The sequence below is a fragment of the Pseudophryne corroboree genome, chromosome 3 (genome assembly GCF_028390025.1).
Source record: "Pseudophryne corroboree isolate aPseCor3 chromosome 3, aPseCor3.hap2, whole genome shotgun sequence".
NCBI lineage: Eukaryota > Metazoa > Chordata > Amphibia > Anura > Myobatrachidae > Pseudophryne > Pseudophryne corroboree.
In genome coordinates, this window is record NC_086446.1 from 792,882,761 (window position 1) to 792,896,523 (window position 13,763).

The 13,763-nt window shown below is 45.0% G+C and overlaps 2 long non-coding RNA genes across 4 annotated transcripts in view; one reads left to right on the top strand and one right to left on the bottom strand.

The window, feature by feature from the left end:
* LOC135058273 (uncharacterized) overlaps positions 1–8,402 on the top strand; it is a 106,815-nt gene extending 98,413 nt beyond the window's left edge. For all 3 annotated transcript variants that reach the window (XR_010244721.1, XR_010244722.1, XR_010244720.1), the window contains exons 2-3: positions 2,425–2,493; positions 7,171–8,402. This is a non-coding gene — a long non-coding RNA (uncharacterized LOC135058273). The remainder of the gene's footprint in view (positions 1–2,424; positions 2,494–7,170) is intronic.
* Positions 6,057–13,763, bottom strand: part of LOC135058272 (uncharacterized) — a 357,308-nt gene continuing 349,601 nt past the window's right edge. Inside the window, exon 5 of the long non-coding RNA XR_010244719.1 lies at positions 6,057–6,212. This is a non-coding gene — a long non-coding RNA (uncharacterized LOC135058272). The remainder of the gene's footprint in view (positions 6,213–13,763) is intronic.

Below are 13,763 nucleotides of genomic sequence, written 5' to 3' on the forward strand. Positions count from 1 at the left end.
TCTTTCTCTCTCTGGCCCTCATTCCGAGTTGATCGCTCGCTAGCTGCTTTTAGCAGCATTGCACACGCTAGGCCGCCGCCCTCTGGGAGTGTATCTTATGTTAGCAGAATAGCGAACGAAAGATTAGCAGAACTGCTACTAAATAATTCCCTGCAGTTTCTGAGTAGCTCGAGACTTACTCCTAGATTGCGATCAGCTCAGTCCGTTTAGTTCCTGGTTTGACGTCACAAACACGCCCTGCGTTCGGCCAGCCACTCCCCCGTTTCTGCAGCCACTCCTGCGTTTTTACCTGTCACGCCTGCGTTTTTTAGCACACTCCCTGAAAACGGCCAGTTTCCGCCCAGAAACACCCACTTCCTGTCAATCACACTACGATCCCTCCAGCAATGAAAAAACGTCGGTCTGCCTTGTGTAAATCTACTAAATTTTGTGTTAAATTACTAAGCGCATGCGCGATGCGTACCATGCGCATGCACATTTTCTACCTAATTGCTGCTTTGCGAAAATCGGCAACGAGCGAACAACTCAGAATGACCCCCTCTGTCTCTATCAACTGCTCATTCTCTTCCTTTCTTTTACCCTCCTCCCTATTTCTCTCTCACACACTCTTGCTCTCTCTATCTCTGTCTGTGATGCCCCTAGTGTTGTGTGTAGTGAGTGTGAATTGTACATGGGGGCATATGTGATAGATAACACTGTGGCCATGATACACTTAAGACTGCTGGCTAGAGACTGCGCACAGGCCTTCTCCTCTTTCAGTACGCCCCTGGTTATAGCACTTGTACCTGGCATGGGGTAGTTGTAAGCACCAGTAAAACTGATGACAGTTACCCCATGTGGATGGCCGGCTGGGCGCGCTGCAGTCACATTGATCCGTGGGACTCAGAATATGGGTGGATACTCATAGTACGCTTCTGAAAATGATAATGGAAAGCGATGTGTAACGTTCATTTGTTCCTGGTTTGGGCCTCACTGGCTGCGTATCACAATATGACGGATGTAAATATCATTGCGCTAACGTTCAGTGTCATTTGTAAAGTTTATTTGCATATTCTAAATATAATTGTGTATGCAAGTTACAGGATGACCCTATGCAGCCCCAAGTTGCATTGGATTGTTTCGGAGAATAACTATAGATATCTGATCCTGGACTTTTTCAAAAATGTTATTGAGCTAAAAAGTTCTAAAAAAAATAAAAAATGCACAAACTGAATACATTTACATTATAACACTTGTTTGTATTCCCCATATAACGATTGATAAAAGAGTTGTAACTTTTTCACCAGAATTGTAATTAATGGATTAGTAAATATCGTAAGAAGGACCGACGCTCAGGTATATTTGTCATTGCGGGGATTTCACATATATACGCAGGTTCATTTGCAGAAAAAGACACAGAAATTGGAAGCTCCCAGTTTAGGAATCATTTATGGGGTGCGGAATAATAGGACGACAATGTTTAAGTTGACAGCTATTAGATCAACAGTGAACGGTCAAAATGCATTAGGTTGACAGATACAAAATGTCGACAGGTGAAAGGTCACTAGTTGTTGAGGTCAACCGGTACGAAAGGTCGACAGGCTGAAAAGGTCATAAGAGGACATATGATATGTGGGATCACCTCTAGTATTGGTGAGAGGAAGAGAAGTTGCTGATGTAGATTTACTTGGAGAGCAAATGTAATATGTGCAGAAGGCATGCAGGTCTGCATTGTACATTTTGCATCATGGATGGTGTAACGGTTACTGCCTCACAGCACATGGGTTCCGTTCCTAGATTCTCCCCGTGCTTGCGTCCGTTTTCCTCCCATAATCCAAAAATATACTGGTAGGTTATTTCGCTCCCAACAAAAATTAAACCTAACGGGAGTGACATCACTAGTTACATATCGTATTCTACAAAAGTGACATCACTACTCTCCAATTGAGTGGATATACTATATTGGGCAGGAGTGACTGTGACTTTACCATATTCTACTGGAGTGACATCACTGCTCACCACTCTCAAACGATGACATCACTACTTAGCAAATATGAGTATACTTTACACTATACGTTGTATTTCTACTGAGTATAGTGATTGTTACATATCTTTGTGGTCCTTAAATATTCTGGCCTGGCACTGGTTATGTTTATCCAATCACGGACCTGATCGTCAGAAGATTCATGAATTCCTGTACAGCCTGATGGTATAGTACAGGAGATCTGGAATCTAGTGGCCTCCCTCCCCTCCCCTTCAAAACACAACAACGCTCCGTGCGCAGGACGGCGGTGTTTATCTCATTAATCATCCTGGTTTGTGCTTAGAATAAAACCATAAATCTAAATGACACGCACTGTTTATAGCCTATTATATAAAGAGCATTTGTGTATTCCATCTGCATCTGTAATGAAATTATTTCTGCCACTGTCTTCTGAACTCCAGGACAAACCTGAAATCTGGAGGTTCCCGGCTAATAGGGAAGAAGTAAAGATTAATCTATGAACTTTAAAAGTAAGTTAACTTTAATATTTCAAACAATGAAAAGTTCAAAATGATAAAATATTGGGACATTTAGGAAACATGAACTTTAAGCACAAAGGAAATACCAAACGTTAGGTGCAGTAAGTTCCAAATAATTCTGCTAGTTTTACATCTAATATTTTTTTATTTAGTCTCTGTATTTTTATTTATTTCACTTCCCAATCGTAGCTGTAACTGGTTGCTAGGGGCAACCATGCCACTTTTCCTTTATGGGCCTGTTTCTACGGTACACATAATGGGAATTCAAACCCTCCTGACCCACTGTTCCATGCTCACTGTCTGTCTGTCTGCTCCTTCCCTTTAGAATGTAAGCTCTCACGAGCAGGGCCCTCTCCCCTCATCCCTTCCCTTACTTAGACTGTTTTCTACGGTGTCCGTTCAGATGGTCGACCATGTTATGGTCGACAGTCATTAGGACGCCCACTATTGGTCGGCATTGACATGGTCGACATGGACACATGGTCGACACATGAAAATGGTCGACACATGAAAAGGTCGACATGAGTTTTTTAACTTTTTTCCTTTTGGGGAACTTTTCCATACTTAACGATCCACGTGGACTACGATTGGAACGGTAATCTGTGCCGAGCGAAGCGAGCCATGTGAGGGGTGCACTAATTGGGGTTCCCGGTCACTTTACGCAAAAAATGACACCCAATTTTTTTTTAAAAACTCATGTCGACCATTTCATGTGTCGACCATGTGTCCATGTCGACCATGTCAATGTCGCAACAGTGGTCGACCTAATGACTGTCGACCATAACATGGTCGACCATTCATACCAGAACCGTTTTCTACGCCATACTCCCTATAATGGCACCTAACCCTCAGTTCCTGTCACCCTGATGCTTATTTCAGTGTCATGTCCACTGATGCAGACGCTGTTTTTCTTGAACTTCTGATTTGTTCATGTGCTTTGTTAGACACTGTGGAACCCTTGTGGCGCCATATAAATAAAGGATAATAATAATAATAATAATAAAAATAATACACTTTCAAATCCCTGCAGAAAATGGAACGCAGATGGAATGCTAAAGCAACTATACGCCAGTTGTACATGTTGTGCACATCTACCATTCCCTGGGATTGTTGTAGGGGCCAGCTTGGAGACAAACAGTGGCAGTTGCTCAATCATTCCTGGAGATGGGGAGGGGTCACAGAAAAACAGCAGGCAGACAGAAAGGGGGCATCCCCACACCCTGGTATCCCCCCAGCACACTAACATTTACCTGTGACAATACCAGAACCTATCTGATAATAGAATTTCAGAGAAATTGGTTACCTGCATTTGCAAAGACATGTGTAGCTGCTGAGCCGTGTCAAGGCTTCTCCGATATCAGCAGTCCTAACACTACATAATAGCAGTGCCCGCATAGGGCCATGTGATTTGTCTACAGTAAGGCCTCATGATAAAGGCTCATACTAAAACACATCCAGACAGAGGGCTAACTTACCTGGGAGCCACCCCCAGGATCTGCCATTAGCGCTACAAGGAACAGCAAGCCTTCCAAATGTTGCTCCCATTCAATGCCTTATCATACATGCAGACAAACAGTGGCAGTTGCTCAATCATTCCTGGAGATCATTTTATATCAGGCGCTAGAAAGGGGGAGGGGTCACACAAAAACAGCAGACAGAGGGGGGGGGGCTTCTCCCCACCCCAGTATCCCCCCAGCATACTAAAAATTACCTGTAACAATACCTGAACTATGGGCAGCAGCTAAACATGTCTTTGCAAACGCATGTGACCAATTTCTCTGAAATTCTATTATCAGATAGGTTCAGGGATAGTCACAGGTAATTTTTAATGAGCTGGGGGATACCGGAGGGAGGGGGGGAAGCACCCCTCTTCTCTGTCTGTTGTTTGTAGGGGCCAGCTTGGGTCAGCTAATTAGGAGGAAAGCCCCCCCCCCCACACACACACACACACACACACTCCCTGTTGCACCGCTGTTAAGGGGAACAAATGCCTGGCTGCTGGGAAATCCATTTTATTATTTTTTAGGTGGCACAGCCACGCCTCCCCAGATCTCGCCTTCTCAGTACCCTGGCCCATGTCCAATCTTAGAGGACCTGTCTATGTGTTTGGACTGCCGCCAGCACCGTAACAGAGTGGCAGTGCAAACTGTGCTAGCCCTGCCCCCCGAGCACATGATGTCATGTCCCAGCACCAGGAAGTACATCTGTGTGCAGAGCATCCTCAGAACACTGCGGCCAGCTGTAGAGATGCCTGCCTGGAGTGTCCAAAAGGCACTTCGGTCCGCACTGCGACAGCGATACTGGCTGCAGGGTGCCGTTCCTAGCACCTTGCTAACCAGATGCACCACAAAACAAACCACCCAATGAGTGACACTTTGCCACTAACACAGTGGCTTGGGCACCCCCCAAACCTTGGCACCCTAAATGACTGCTTTGGTTTGCCTATTGGTACAAACAAACCTTGTTAAAAAAAACAAAACACTGGCACATATTGAAAAAGGACCCAGTCCGGAAGGAATGTATCTCAGATCATCTGCGAACCTGCGGTAGCCGGCTAGCCGCAGCCAAGCTTCACTACAGTGCTGGCTACGGCTGCCGCAGCTGATCGTAGGGCCTGGCGCCGGGCGGAAGTACTGTATGGCTGGATGTGCTGCCTGGCTGCGGCTGTGCAGATGATCGATGCAGCGGGACCTGGCCATCCATCCCGGCGCCGGTATGTGTAGGGGGGGCGTTCGCCCTAATCGCCCCCCGCTAAATCCGCCACTGTCTCAGATGCTCTGGGATACGGTCATTAGGTCAACACCACTATAGGTCGATATGCATTAGGTCGACAGGGTCACGAGGTTGACATGGTCATTAGGTCATGTACTAGGTCGACAGGTCAAAAGGACGACATGCGTTTTTCACATTTTGAAAAAAAAAATTGGACTTTTTCATACTTTACGATCCACGTGGACTACAATTGGGAATGGTAACCTGTGCCGAGTGCAGCGGTATCAGAGTGAGGCACCTTGCCCGAAGCATGGCGAGGGGACATGGTGCACTAATTGGGGTTCACCATCACTTTACGGAAAAAACGACACCAAAAAAAGTAAAAAAACTCATGTCGACCTAGTACATATCGATCTAATGACCATGTCGACCTAGTGACCCTGTCGACCTAATGAATGTCGACCTATAGTGGTTGACCTAATGGCTGTCGACCTAAGTTGTGTCGACCCAACGACCCATACCTGATGCTCCACGCTTCATTTATAGGAGAGCTCCAAACCTGATAAATAAATTGGCAAGGCGACCTGATAAATAAATTGGCAAGGCGTGCACTGCCAATCACTAATACACGTACTGTCAGAACAAAAGGTTTTCATTGGTGCGGCACATGTTTAGCGTGGAAAGAAGTGAAAACATCAACTTCTAAATACACCAAATTTAGAGCGGGAGAACATGAATATAACTTGAAACATTTTATGAACTGTCATTCGAGCAATGTCATTTATTTAATACTATATATATATATATATATATATATATATATAAAATATATATACAGGACGAACAAGTAGAGCATGGAAAACACGCCTTGGTGAACATTTGCGCAGTATTAGAAAAGGACTTGTAACGCATTCTTTATCTAACAACTTTAAGGACGTCCATATCTGTTCAACATCAACAATCAAAATGTTCCCGGCCGTAGACAACATCAGAAGCAACTGGAGGGAAAGAAACAAAGAACAAATGTTGGCAACAGCAGAAATGCGTTGGGTACACAAATCAAAGACTCTAGTGCCTAATGGATTGAATCGGGACTTTGTGGTCTATTTACTAAGCCTTGGGCGGGGATATACTGGATGGAGGTAAAGTACCAGCCAATCAGCTCCTAACTGCCATTTTTCAAACCCAGCCTGTAACATGGCAGTTAGGAGCCGACTAGCTGGTACTTTGGGGGTCATTTCCGAGTTGATCGCTCGCTAGCAGTTTTTAGCAGCCGTGCAAACGCATTGTCGCCGCCTACTGGGAGTGTATTTTAGCTTTACAGAAGTGCGAATGCTTGTGCAGCAGAGCGCCTGCAAAATCTTTTTGTGCAAAACAAGACCAGCCCTGTAGTTATTCTTCGTGTGCGTTGATTCTATCGTTGGTGGGTTGGCTTTTCACGTCATACACCCGCCCAGCATTTGCCCAGCCAAGTCAGTTGACACCCAGAAAAGCCCACTTCATGTCAATCTTCTTGCATTGTGCCGTGCAACTGAAAGCTTCGCTAGAACCTGTGCAAAGCCACAAAGGACTTTGTATCCGTACGTCACGTGTGCACATTGCACTGCATACGCATGCGCAGATTAGCCGTTTTTTTCACTGATCGCTGCGCTGCAAACAACAGCTGTTAGCGATCAACTTGGAATGACCCCCTTTATCTCAGTCGACTTTATCTCCATCCGTCGACTTTATCTCCATCCAAGTTCCTTAGAACTTAAATGGTTTTTAGAAAAATATCATATACCATATCTCGCTATAGAAACACATCGACCTTATTTTCTCATCCACCTTCCATTTCTTGGGTATCACTTTTCATACTAAAATCATAGATATAAACCACAAAATAATGGGCTATATTTATTGATATAAAAAAAATCTATGTAAATTGTTTACCATAATTTGTTTTTAATTATACAGAATCATGAAGATATTAATCCCATTGAAACTAGTGATTTTAACCATATGAGAAGTACATTGAAAGAGTGAATTACATTAACACAGTGGATTTCGAGGGACCGAAAGTAAATGTCACTTCCGGCGTGGTGCGTTCCAAGTGTATTCCAGTTCCTGGAGATGCGTTCCACAGCCGTACATATATGATCTACCAAGTCTATGAAGCAGAATGAAGGCTCCTTATCTCTTGACGTTTGAGAAGATTTTTATTTAGCTTTTTGTAAAAGATACAGGAAAAAAAATATAATTTCATACGTCTGGTTAGAAACATACAACTGTGAGTTCCAAGTGCGTACAGACCATGAGGTCTTGCGTTCCACAGTCCCTTGTAACGACTCAGTTAGGAATCAGTAGCCGGAAGTGTGTGTTACTTCCGGCGGGGTGCGTCACAAGTGTGCTCCAAGTTCCGTAGTATGCGTTCCACGGCTGTACAAAGTTGTTTTTATGAGGTTTTATAAGATATAACAATGATTTACTCCTTTTTGAGATTGTTATAAGATTTATGTGCTACTAAAACATTATCCATTGCTAGAGGTTATAGAAATTACTCATCCAACTTAAAGACAAGCCACCCATATATTGTTTTACATATTTTCTTAAATGTCCACTAGTGGAATAGAGTCAAGCATATGTTTATTTTCTGATTTTAAATGTGACTTATGAATTAGATTTATTGTGTTAATTGATGCATGACCTTTGACCAGGAAGCACTTTACCTCCATACTATATAGCTCTGTTTAGGAATCCCACTGTCACATTGCCCTGACAAAGAGCATTTGCTCGATACGCGTTGGGCTGTGACAGGTGAATTGATGGTAGGAGTGGATAAAGCGCGGAATTTCGTATTCAGTAACTTAGCGGAGGTCCAGCAAATCCGGAACCTGTACTTCCATTTAGATCTACGTGCTCTTCTTTGATTGCGATCTGGTAACGCCTCCACTATATACCTTACTGAATTTGTTTTTATGTAACCAGTATCTGTGTAATAAATTGTGTAAATGTGATTACACTATGTGCGATATTAATTTCCTTTTCCACATGTTCAAGTGACCTTGAAAGTATTGAAGTCAACACTCGGGACCTGTATTCTACATGCCTAGATTATATATCAGTCCGGTAAAGCCTCCATTTTATTAAATGTATGCTATGGATACACTTGAAAGTACCTACACTTTATTAAATTGCTATACAAATCCAACAGTTGAAACAGTATTACGCTATGTTGGAATTTCTTTTCTATTTCTCACATATATGCTGATATCTGACGTAAGAGAACCTGTTTTCACATTGTGAACTAAAAGTCAGTTTGAGATAAGTATACCTCCGCCACATAGGGTGCTGTACTTTCACCAATCTTCATTTTATGTCGGAGAATACATGACCCAGGATTCCCTTACATGTAAGGTGGGTATGTCACTGTCACACTGTTGAAAGAGAAGTACTCTACTGAGCAGATTCCAGGCTTCCTGTCCTCTAGGTAGGCTTCATGCCCTATCCCAAGATGGCCACCAAGATATTAGTATGTGCGGTTGCCTTCTAGAGACTGTATGAGACTGTGTAGAGTGACATAGTGGGAGACAGAAGTCTCCTACTTACCTCCAGAGAGACCTGCGATTACCTGCAATCCACATCATTTTCCAGTGTGCCTGCACTGCCACCTGCAAGCTACATACACTCACCGGCCGGTGAGCTGTTTGAAACCCCACTCCCCTCACACCCTGTTCCATCGCCAGTGTACATGTAACAGTGAGTACGGCTGTACCTGCTATCTTCCAATAAACCAATACCACTAGTTAAGTAACTGGGATGTTCATAGTTCCCGTCATCTGCTGGTGTGTGCCTATTTAACTCTGCAATATCAACACTTGCACACACATATTTCCAACATCACCTTCATCTAGTATAGGCAGCCATGTTGTAAGCTGAGCCAGTTGTCATGACAACAGTGTAGCCTATCACTGCAATTGGAGACAGTACCTATTTTACTATAAACCATGCCTCATGAATATTAGTCATTGTTTCTGGTTCTTAAAACATAAATAGGATGTATCCTGGTTCAGATCACATTAATAAAGGTTTTATCATACTGTAGCTGGATTTTTGCAACAATAATTGTTATTAGGAACACTAGAAATAATAATACACGGTGGAGTCACATGATTATGACCACCAGCTAATAGCCAGAGTGACCGCCGTGTGTGGCACGGACAGCAGCTAGACAGGCTGAACTATCTGACAGGCTGACAGTCTGACAGGCTGACACGTCTGGTAGCCCCCCGGTTTACTTTGATGGTGAGCTGCTCCCCTGTAGCATGTCGGCCGGCCCTCACGCACCATCGTAGCCGAGGTTCCCCTCTCATATCAATGGTACGTGGTGCTCCGCAGTTTCCACATCGGTTTTTCGCAAAGGTGCCATCTGTCCAGTCACGGTGCACCTTCACCGCAGCAGCATGCAAACCATTTACAGACTGCGCTGTTTCAGAAATGGCCCGAAAGCCGATAATCATCCCTTTTGCAAATCACATAAATCGCCCCTTTTACCCATTACAGCAATGAGTGATATGTGCGCAGACGGCCTATTGCACACCTTATATGCCCGACAAGCCAGTGCATGACATGTGACGCACTTCATGGGCTACGCGCTGTCTACGTCACATGTAGGAGGTGGTCATAATCATGTGACTCCACCGTGCAATAATAATGAACATATTTTAATTCAATGTAGAAAAAAAATAGTTTTCAAAGGTAAAAACTGGACAGTGGGGGTCAATCCGAGTTGTTCGCTCGTTGGTGATTTTCGCAACGGAGCGATTAAGGTGAAAATGCGCATGCGCATGGTACGCAGTGCGCATGCGCTAAGCATTTTAGCTCAAAACTTAGTAGATTTACTCACGTCCGAACGAAGAATTTCCATCATTGAAGTGATCGGAGTGTGTTTGACAGGAAGTGGGTGTTTCTGGGCGGAAACTGGCCGTTTTCTGGGAATGTGCAGAAAAACGCAGGCGTGCCAGGATAAAACGCGGAAGTGTCTGGAGAAACGGGGGAGTGGCTGGCCAAACGCAGGGTGTGTTTGTGACGTCAAACCAGGAACGAAACGGGCTGAGCTGATCGCAGCGTAGGAGTAAGTCTCGAGCTACTCAGAAACTGCTAAGAATTTTCTATTCGCAATTCTGCTAATCTTTCGTTCGCAATTCTGCTAAGCTAAGATACACTCCCAGAGGGCGGCGGCCTAGCGTGTGCACTGCTGCTAAAATCTGCCAGCGAGCGAACAACTCGAGATGACCCCCAGTGAGAGAGAGTTTCCCATAGAATGTTGCATTGCATGAAATAAGACAACCTTAGAGAATTTTTGGTTAGAGAAAGAACCCGTGTGACGCCCCCCTGAAGGGGTGAGGGCGCCACCTCAGCGGTAGGTTGTTAAAGGCGTCTGCAATATTCAGATCCTCGGAATCTCGGCTTATTACACAGCATCCTGAGCGTAATGCAAAGGGACACAAGCAAATATTGATTTGCAGTTCTCGTTTTGTAACAACTTACAAGTGTTATCTGTAAAAGCGCAGATATCCCGGGTAAAGGAGCGCGTGTGAGGGAAGGGAATACTGCTCCCGTGAATGCTGATGAGATCATTAATAAACTCACTCCAGGAGGATGGCTGGAAACTATTACCGAGATGATGTGCGCCGCTTAAACCGGGCTGAATTATTGAATTTGCTTCCTGCAGTCAGAGACAACAACAATTTTACAGAGTGAAATCAGATAAAGAATATTGCAGACTGCGAGCGGGAGTTCCACCAGTGACTGCAGATTGTCTCTGAATGAGTTTCTGATTATGAAGATGTATTGTGTGTAAAGCAACAGAGAGGGGCTCATTCCGCTGATGGGTCTGGAACTTTACCTGCCCATGTTTTCCAGTGAAAGAATATGAACAAGTAACCTAAAGTAACAGACCTGTATTATTCCATAGAGTTTAGGCCGTTAAAGCGTTCTTTCCAGTTGCAGGATTGTGATAGCTCCAACATACCTAAGTCCACGCTTGCCAACTTTTGTTGTCTTCTCTTCGGAGAGAAAACATCGCTGGACACTTCAGGGACGGCTGGGCTCAGGGCTGGCTCTACCATTAGGCAGCTTTAGGCGGCTGCCTAGGGGCGCCGTCCCCTGGAGGGCACCACTGAATTCATGTAGCAAAAAACTGAAATATGTCTCTGTATGCGGCCTCCTCCTATTACATTGCGCTGGCTGCTGCTGCGGGTCTAATCAGGTTCAGCTGCCGCTATCAGGCTGTACCACATAGTGCCTCAGCCCTTCCTCTGTGCTGACACGTGTAACATCAAGTCAAGTGAAGGCACATAGGAGGCGGATGTAACTATGGCTCTAGAGGGGCGCCCCCACGGCTGCTCGTCATAGCCATGATCAGGGGCGTTGAGTGTCACACTGGGCCCCTGTAAGGGGGGGCCTGGCTTAAAAAAGGGGACGTTCTGACACCCATTACTATATTTTTTATATAAAAATATGCTGTGCGCTCCACAGGGGGGAGCGATTATAGCACAGGGGGGGGGGGCATGGGGGAGGGCACCCGCTTCCTTCCTTACTTGCCCAGGAAGCAGGTCCCTCCTCTCCGGCCAGCACCATCTTCCCAGTGATATTTGGGAACATGACGCTGGCCACTAGAGAACAAAGATTCTGGCACAGTACCAGAGTCTTTGCTTTCTATGTGCAGCACCATCTTCCCAAAGAGATTACTGAAAAGATGACACCTCCTATGCCAGTAACATTACAGGTGTACTGGGGGGGATCCGACCTGGGCCCCTCAAGCAGCCTAGTATTGGGTCATTTGTACCCGCTCATCCCCCTCTCGGCGCCACTGGCTCCTCCTTCAGGCCCATGGATCCCAGCTCTCCAGCAAGAAGCAGCACCTGACTACATGTCCCCTCCCAGCAGTGTCGCTGTAATGGAGGTGTGGGGTGTGGTGCCTCTGGACTGGCTGAGCTGGATGGCCTTAGTGTGGCATACCTTTACATTCTATTAACACTTTTCACTTATTAATTTTTTAACACTATTTCTCTATTTTAATTACATTTCATGTTTGTATCACCCTCTCTATAGCTTCGGCTTCCTAAATTCTAATTTATTAACACTATAGTTTTTCACTGGTATGCTACTTTCTGGCTTATGCTGGTGTTTTGGGGTGCCACACCCTGCACCTAGATATAGCGCTAGGGACCCAAAATATACAGAGACGCCTTGATGCGGCTTTGGGGCTTATTCACACATTTGCGCAAATATGTGTAACAAAGATCTCTGAATTCTAATATTATGTGGGATTTATATCTGGTTACTGTTATCATTCAGGGTGCTGGAGGAAACAATGTCTCTCTTTTTTTCTTGCTTAGAAATACCCCTCCCTTTCGAGCACCTGAATGATATCATTAAGCCAGAGGTTCCCAAACTGTGTGCCGTGGCTCCCTGGGGTGCCTCGGGACACTTGCAGGGGTGCCCTGGGTTGGTGGTCCAGGACCAATTCAAATTATTCATGGTCAATATAATAGGCAAAACCAGTGCTGGTGGCTGCCAGTCATAAAATATGTGGCAAAACAGAAGCAGATCTTGTCCCTCACCACATAACTGACGCCATCTACTTAATGTAATATTTCTTTCTAAATAAGAAATTTTTGGACTAGGGGTGCCGTGAAAAAAATTCTGATATTCTAGGGTGCCGTGATTCAAAAAAGTTTGGAAACCACTGCATTAAGCTGATTGAGCATCTACCATTATATATGGCTGTAATGCTGCTGCCACCTGTAAGAGGAGCCATGCCAATTACGAGGGAAAACAAGGAAACAACTTTCAGGTAAGTAACCCATGCCGATTTCTACAATTAAATATCCCCATCAGACCCTATATGCAGATGCAGTGTCTACTGAGTGTTGTCCCTTTTCTCTGTGTATATATATAATGATGCAATTCACCCCTGACCACCTAGTAGCCACCTGCATATCCCCTCCGAGAGGGTGTGAGGTTTGCAGGTTAGGGGGCGCTAGGCTGAAGCTTTGCCTAGGGTGCACCTAGACCTTGCACCGGCCCTGGCTGGGCTATCACGTCATTTGGCCTCGCCCACGCCACAGGAAAAATGCAGCGGTTAGCGTGTCTGCGGGGAGAAGGCAGGGCTAAAATGGCGCGATTCACATAATTTAGCCCCGTAACTCCATACTGCGTCGATATTACCATGAAACTCCCCCCCCCATCCTCTCTGCTGTGTATTTGACACTACACTGAATTATTAAACTGCGTACAAATAGGGAAATGTGACCCTTTCTCAAATAAACTTAGGGGGTCATTCCGAGTTGATCGCTAGCTGCATTCGTTCGCTTTGCAGCGATGAGGCAAAAAAAGGGACTTCTGCGCATGCGGCACAATGCACACGTGCGACGTACTATTACAATGACGATGTAGTTTCACACAAGGTCTAGCCATGCATTTCAGTCGCACTGCTGGCTGCAGAGCGATTGACATGAAGAGGGCGTTTCTGGGTGTCAACTGGCCATTTTCAGGGAGTGTTC